The sequence below is a fragment of the Sparus aurata genome, chromosome 17, assembly GCF_900880675.1.
Source record: "Sparus aurata chromosome 17, fSpaAur1.1, whole genome shotgun sequence".
NCBI lineage: Eukaryota > Metazoa > Chordata > Actinopteri > Spariformes > Sparidae > Sparus > Sparus aurata.
In genome coordinates this window covers 20,441,797-20,450,643 of record NC_044203.1, presented here as the reverse complement: position 1 = coordinate 20,450,643, position 8,847 = coordinate 20,441,797, and positions in this window count along the sequence as shown.

Below are 8,847 nucleotides of genomic sequence, written 5' to 3'. Positions count from 1 at the left end.
GGAAGAGAAGTGGTGATACACCATCTGTGTGAATATGTGTAGGCCTACTTCTGTGCAAAATGTTATGGCTGTACTATGGTTATACATGTTTGAACAGTTTTATTTTCCTTGAAAGGCAGCAGTGTGGAATAAGAGACAAATTAGAGTTGCACTTATTATTTCTTAAAGTGCTTTAATATCATGATATTAGTGTCTATTTGATGTTATTTGGTCAAGAATCAAGTTGAAAGTAATCTAAACAGATGGAATCAAGAAACTGAGTCACACTGAGCGATCAGCACCACTTGGAGCGCTACAATCACGTTGGAGCTGCAAGTTCTGATTACTTAAAACGCCCAGCATGTTGTCTCAGCCACCAAGATACCCTTAATCAATCAAAACAAAAGACGCAAGTACTTTGGTATATGACTCAGGCAGAAAGGTTTGCAGATGGGGTCATGCTTTAAAGTGTTATTCACTGTATGTTTATTCACATTCACCGACTTCCTTCCCCACTCTCTGACTCCCTCCAAGAGGTTTATGCAACAGGCAACGTCTTGTTTCTACTATAGCCCAGAGTGAACAAACTGAACACTGACTTTCAGAGAGGCCCTTTTTTTTGCACATTTAGTGGCCACCATAAGGGAGGCTGGGGGGTGGGGTTCAGCTGGTTGCAGTCTGCAAACGCACCACTAGTAGCTGCTAAATCCAACACACTGCACCTTTAGAGGGTAACTCACATTGAATTGTGTTTACAGGTCTAGGGGAGTGCTACTGCACAAGTGAAAAAAGCAGTTTAAAGGCTCAGTGGCCAAGTTGCATCGTGGGTAATATAGGCTCCAGATTTTTAAAAGCTGTCCACCAGTCTAGCATTACACTCCTATAACACTGTTGGACACAATATAGACAGCTGATAAAAATCATTACAGTGGAGGCAGAGAAAATAACAATGCAACGTAGCCACTGAGTGACATCACTGGAGGTAGTTTATCAGATTACAGGCAGCTTCCTCTGGAGCCGCAAAAAAGGCTTTATACTACTTTTTTCACACCTGCAGTCACAGTCTCCAAGACCTGTAAACACACTTTAATGCATAAAGTTGACAAATGACTTAAATGTAAAACTGATTGTTAAAATTGTTGGTAATTAATTTCCTGCTCATAGACAAATCAGTTAATTAACTAAGTGTTTCAGCTCTAATCACATCACACTCTCTAGAGATCATCACACATGTTGAGGTTTTTAATTAAACAATTCAAGTACAGTTAGAGTGTAGAACAGCATAGTAGTGCATGTTGGAGATTTTCTCATTTGTCATGTTTAAATAATTATGATTTTGAATTACATTGTAATGCAAAGGAAGAAAAACATGTGGTATTATAATTAATAACCTTCTCTGCACGGGAAGACAAACCAGTCAAATTTGCTTTGCATCTCGATGTCTTCTTAATTTTTTTCGAAGCAGCTTCCTGTGATGCCCACATTGAGGTTCCATCGTTACTAACTTAAGTTTCAGTGGGGATCCACATCCTTTGAAATAGATTTGCTACTTGCTGTGTGTTTCCCTTTGTGCTTCACTGACAGCAGCAACATCTGTGAAACACAAAGGCATCTTTTCTCTCTTCCCTTTCAATTTATAGTCAGTAGTTTCAAGGACCTGGAGTCCTCAGTACAACAGGCCTCCTCAAACCACATCATGTTCAATACACGAGAGGGAGGTCATTAATGCCGCAGTTCAGTGGCATGAAGTGGGGCACAGATGAAAGGAGACGTAGTGCTCTGACAATGCTTTTTTTAATCAAGTCATTGCAGACTGTGAAAACAGTAGGGAGTAGAGGCCATTTGGTGCCACAAAGCTCTACCTTAACTAAATACTACTCTGATGTATTTAAAAATGTTTTTAAAAAAAGGCGACTACAGCCATCTTTGTAGAACAGTTGCGTCCTGTGATTTTTTTTCTGCCCCACATACAAACGGGGAGCCATTTGGTTAAGGGCAGATCTCCAGAGACAAATCTGTGACTGGATGACAGCATGCTTACATACACTCGCCTTCTGGCAATACACTGCACAGATGAGTGCTTTAACCATAAATTGACCCATTTTGCACTGCATCTATTCATAGCAACAATACGCGGCCACGGCTGGAACATTCTATTCATTCTCAAGAGAGGAGCTCGGCCAGTAGACAACACGCAGGCTGCAACACCAAAAACAAAAAATGTTGTGTTTAACTGTTAGGTTGGCAGACGGTGTTTAACTCGCAGAACGATGACACTGTTGTCTGTGTATGTCTGAATGTGTGATTGGGAGAGAGAGGAAGGTGTTCAGCAGCAGCCCACTCCTCCATCATGGCATCATGGTGCGTGGGCATGCAGAGATCCCATCTGCTTTCCATCCACATCAGTGTCCTTTCCAGGCTGCTGCTCTGGAGTGTGACAGTGTCGCTCTATCAAAACATAAAAACCAACATCACTACACTGAGCACCGCCCCCCTCCCCACTCCACCCAAGACTGACCTCCATTCTGCTACGATAGTGACAACTTCACTGGACCATGAACCTCTATTACTGACTGTCAAACTATTCAAACACATCATAAAGCTCCAACGATTAGCAGATTAAAAGATAATTAATTATTTCATATATATTAATTATGTTATTGATTATTACAATAAGAACTTTTGAGCAAAATGATTCCAGCTCCTAAAATTTCAGACTTAGCATAGGCCCCGTGCTGCTAATATGAGCTTGTGCTGTGGATGCCTCAGCAGCCGAAATATTGTCCTCTAGTGCCCCACTTCTCTTCCCAAAAGCTCTTCTTTGGAGCCACGTTTGTAGTGTTTGTGAACCTTTCCTTTCACCTCTGATGATTATCTTGCCATCACAGTTTGAGTTTAGCTCTTAGCTAAGCATGGATGGCCTTATGCATGTGTGACATCAATAAACATGACTTTGTAGCAGGATGAAACAAATATGTGCCAGGGAAGTAACCCAACTTTAATTGAAAACTTTGCAGTATTTTGATAGCTCATTTAAAAAAAATTAATGACAATAAAAGCTGCATGCAGCAATGAATGGGCCCTCACAGTTCACGCCCGTCGGGGCATGCTGCCGTCGGGATGTGCCGCGTAGATATATTCAGGGCAAGACCCTCTACATGTTGAAGCAATTTGGAGTAGATGGCAAATTGTATGTGGAAGTTATAATGAGTTGATGATTTTATGGCGAAGCATCATAATGAAGCGCGCCACCAGGTGTGACGTAGGTGAAAGCTTTTGATAAGTTTTCTCCAAAGATGCTATTTGCAAAGTTTGTTGCAAATCGGTCAAATGGCCAAGGAGGAGTTGGAAAAAGTATGTTAAAAAATTTTCACAGAGCCTTAGTGGCTCACGGGGAAGTTTTCACCTGGGTTTCATGCCATTCAGACAGACCAATGTGGAGATATCCAACACATGTTTTGAGCCAAATGTACAGGAAGTTGTTATTTATAAACTTAAGTATTGTTTGGAATATCAAAATTATTTTAATAACTTTTTGTCAGGAGAGTTCACAGATGCTGTGAGCAAAGTTTCGTGCAAATCGGTAAAATCGCCTGGGAGGAGTTCGAAAAAATAGATTTGTGACATTTCGCAAATTTGCGGGAAAAAACGGGGGCCTATATGGCGAGATTCAGCACAATTCAGTGAACGCGTGGATATAAGGTTTTTGAATGTGCGACAAAGTATATGTACGTTATAAGCCAAAACTGACTTTCCTTGATTATAGTGCCACCTAGTGGTGGAAATTGAGGACGATAATAGATGATGACATTTTTCAGCAGGTGTGACGTATACTCCAAGTTTGGTGAGTTTTGGGGTATGTTCAGGCAGTGAAAAATGCGATCATTTCAGACGAAAAAGTCGTCATTCGAAAAACAATAGGGACCTCGCAGGTCGAGACCTGCAAGGGCCCTAACTATTTAATTTTCAAAAACATCTGAGGGATTCATATTTGTACCACAAGAGGGAGCTGAGGTGCTAGACTAGTGGTGTTAAGGTATCTTGCCATCTTCAGCATATTGGTTGCTACGGTAGCTCAGAGATTGTTCCTGACGGTTCCCTGTAGAGGATTTTGAAAACCGTAACACACAGCTGGCCACTGACCACCTTCAATAGGATGCCAATTGCAGACTAGGATCAGGGTGCATTAAGACGTGAAATGTTAATATTCATAGTCCCCATTTCATCGTTTGATTGCAGTTTTCCTCCCTCCATCTCTACTGTAAACTATCTAATAAAGGCAAAGACACATACAGTAACTGGATAACCAGCCTACTCTCCAGTGCTCTGAGGCTGTATTAATCCGCAGCTGACTAAAACGCCACAGTGCCCAGCTGTTTTAGGAAATTACTTAGCACTTTAAGCAATATATTTTGTAAATCTTTTTTTTAAAGATCTACATTTTCTGTAGAAACCACTTGGCTTGTGGCTGCCACAGACATCATGGGTAAGTTGGGAAGACAGTGAAAGATGGACAAATGCTTTGCAGATTTTGTTTTTCTAATAAAAAAAAATATCAAAGCCCTATCCTTCAACATGGTCTCAACATTGTTTGAGGATTGCATCGCCTGACACCCCTAAATAAAAAACCTCTTAACCATTTCCCAGGTTGACCGCAGTCCCCCCTGAGGACACATACAGAGAGGACATGACATCAGCAGGCTGTAGCCGGGGGCTGAGGTCACCAGCACGCTGTCTCTGTCAGTCCTCGCCTCCCTAAACCCTTTAACTACTCTATGAGTCAAACATCTTGGCAAGCATTGTGCTGAAGAAAAACAAGATGTTTGAAACAAGCTACAGCGGTTATTGTTGGCAGCAGCAGCAAGCCAAATAGAGGTATAAGGCAGTGTAAAGAAAGCCCGGGGGTCCTTATACAACCCGACATTTGTGAGGAATATGTGATGCCAGAGACAGCAGAAGTGTCCCTGACATGGCTCAGATGGAGTGATGACTGTCGAGCCAGCAGCAAATGAGCCCTGAGTTGAGTCCGGTTAAAGATTTTTTGAAGCCAGGTTGTGTTGCATAATGTCTCATTTAATTTACTGAGATTTCAAAGTCTCTGTAATGTCGCAGACATACAAGTCTGTATTCAGCAGCTGAAAAGGAAACACAGTCAAACACACAACCACAACTATCCCCTAATGTTAAGGCCAAAACAAATAAATAAGTCTCCCTTTGATTTTGTCCGGTAGAGACAACGCTGTCAGGCTACAGCACTTCACTTTGCCCAGAAGCATTCTATATATTTTATAAACCTGACCTGAATTTCAGTCATGACAAACAAAATAGGGTAATTTACACTCTGAGGTTAATTGTTTATGACAGAACCCAAAGGCTCTTGGAATAGTGCAGTGAAACCCAGAACAGTGAAATCTGGGACAAACTCACTGACTGTGTCTTCTTCTCATGCATACCTAATTCAACCTATGGGGAGGACGTGGCTATCCACTGACCAGATTAATACCTTCCTTAGGTGTGCTGTCTTTGAATAAACAGAATTATGCAACAATAACTTATTTTCTACTGGTACAACCAGCGTCCACACTGATCTAATTCAATATGGAAGGTTATTAATTTGCTGTCAAGCAATAACTACAACCCAGTAGAGCTGATTTCCATTAAGCGATTAGTTCACCCATCAGTGTCAGTAACACTGGGGACACTGGCAACACATCCCCATCATTTTATTGAATGACCATTCTTTCCCCCATCACTTTTTAAAAGCATAATTAGTTAAAAGCATGCTGAAAAGATCACTTGCATCAAGAAATGTCTACTAACATATGAGAAAACATTTATTTTGATGCCCCATTATGTAATTTTTGTATCATCTACTCTGACCTATACAATCCCAGTCATAACATTTTCCTAAATGTTCCACATTTTCCATTTTTCAAGCAAAAGATGTCAAACATTTGCAGGTTCTGGCTTCTAAAATGTAAAGATTTGACGCTTTTCTTTGTCATTTAATAATTTAGATAAAGATAAAGAAGGGTTTTGGAGTCTAGGTTGAACAAAAGAAACAATTTGAAGACACCACTGCGGGCGCTGGAAGCATATATGCAATCAAATTGCCTCCTATTTCTCTATTTAGAGCTGAATTCACAGAAAATCGGGAAGCTAATAAAAGAGGGCATATTCTTTTTTTTCTTTTTTTTAATTTCATGCCTAATTATGTAACTACCTACATGTAACCCAACAGTTTGGCATGAAGGCTGCAGCCACGGGCCAAATGCATTGTCAATCATTCTTTCTAACCAATAATGAGGCTCAGTGGAGAGCCCTTCACTCTGGCTCTCATCGGGCCCACGTTTACAAGGTAAACAGAGGAGGAGACGCTCCTGTTTATGTTAGTGGACATGGCTGAGGCTGCAGGCTTCTCACCACCGTGTCTGAGCGAAACATGTTACATAAACTTGAATCTTCCAGATTCACACAGAGTCCACGTGATCAGTTTGTTATTGTCAGCCTCTGAGGCATGTCTGCCAATGCATATATATATATATATATATATATATATATATATATATATATATATATATATATATATATATGGCATTATAGCCTGAAAATCCTTTTAAAATTTATGGACAAAGCATGCAACAACACGTCCTCAGGCTACAGCTTCAATTGCATATTATATTTCAGTGTCAGTGCGAAGGAAGCATGCAGAGACATGAAACAAAACAAAAAGCACCCTCAGACATCAGCTGTGTGGGCTGTCACCTTCATGTTTCCTAATAAGAAAACATGCAGGTAATCCACACCGCCAGCCGAATCAAGCAGAATTAATCAACCAATAACGCCAAATTCAGTTTTAATCACCTGGTGTCGAAATCCTCCACCTTTCTTGTCAAAAATCACAAAACCATAATTGCGCGTCGCGGAGTGCTGAAGTGTTTCTCCTCCCCGCTGCCGGAGCTCAAGTCCGCCCGACGGCTCCGTCCCTCCGAGATGCTGAAGAGAAACCAGCCCGCTGATTGGCTGCCGCCGAGTGCGACGAGCTTGTTTTGCTCTCTGTTGCGGGCTGTGATGGAGCTCCTCCGCTGCTCAGTGGAGCGCTCATAAACAAGCAGTCTGAGCCCGGAGCATCTTTTTGGGTGCGTTAGGAACCGGAGCTGGAAGCTGTCAACAAAGGGACGTGGATGGGTTTTGGTTGGAGGATCATTTACAGTAATAATAAACAATTAGAGTGATGCCTCTGTGTGTGAGCACTGTCGGAAGGCCAATGACCACAAACAGGAGATATACAAATATGTGTTGCCTTTCTCTGCAAACAGGAAGTCTCAATGTCCTGATGGTGGCCAGAGGGAACTGACTCTAGGGATCATGATGATTTTTTCGATGTTTAAACAATTAAATCAAGTTTTTGTCACATCCTTCTCTTCTCCAGGCTGCCCTCTGAAACCTCCTCCTCTGATGTCCAGTGTAGTAATGTGTTACACAACCAGTAGTAGCCTAATGGCTGGACTTGGATGGACATTATGTAACCTCTAGCCTCTGGCGCGCAGCTCTGAGTTGTGTAGCTCAAAGACAAGTGGTAAAAACACGCACGCCTGTGAGCAAAAGAAGGTGCTCAGAGCAGTGAGTTCATTATGATGAAAGCTGCCTGCGCTGTGTGTAATTTACTTGGTGACATCATGATCTGTCTCAAGCTGCTTCAATTGCGCCACTGTGTGGTTAAAAGCAGCCCCTGCTGTCAGAATGAGCTGCTACAACAACAGTTGGCAAAATTGTCATGAAACCCTACACACATTGTGCTTAAAGGAAATAAAACAACAAGCGAAGACATAATCTTTTAGAAAACTTCAGTAATAGATTTTTTTTAAAAAAGGGAAAAAAAGTGAAAACATTACAACTTACAAGCAATGTGTGCGACTGTTATTAGAAAATGTATCATTGGTCCTGTTTCATTAACTCACACTCATAAACTCAACAATTCCGCTTAAAGGAAAATTAGATTTCTCTCAGACACAGCGAACATTAAAAACAACATAACTGCAGGGAATGACACATTTCTCTGGACTTGCAGCTCAGCATGAACCAAAACACACTCTACAATTCAGTACACCTCACCTATACATGTGGCCCATTTCACACTCACACAGCTGGAAGTGACTATATTAATATTTGTAAACCATATTTAATTAATCCATTATGAGAAATCACCACATTTCCATTCATTTAAGTCAGTTCACATCACATCACATCAGTCCACTCTGAAACTAGAATGACACTCAGAAGAGCGCATACCTCCGCCAAAGGCCCAACAGTGCCCTTTTATACTCACTAGTTACCAGCCACCTAAATAAGTTTTTTTCATCATGATCCATGCATTATTCCCTAAGAAATTAACTAAAATGTTGAAGAAAAGTGAGAAAATATTTTGTAATTTTGTGGAAATCTGTTCAGTAGTGTTTGTGTAATCTTGCTGACAATCCAATTGACAATCACAGGTGAAAAAATTACCTTCTTCGTAGCGGTCAAAATATTGGTGACTATGGAAGAGAGACAACAAAATGCTTTCATTTCTGCTAAAACGGCCTAATTTCCTCTTCTATCAACTTAAGTACCTGAACACTAGCTACCAACCGGCTTCTAGTGGTGAAATTGTGACGATGCACAAATGGCTTAACACTACAAGGACACAACAACACATGAACTGTCAGTAATACCCTCATTAGCAGGAAGAAAATCCATTTAATTTCAATTGCCTGAAACTAGGTGTTTAGGTCCAAGATGTAGCATCTTACATTGATCCGAGCACTGATGTTTTTTTCTGTCCTGTATGAAATAAATCGAAATAAAAATATCAACAAGCAGCACCTC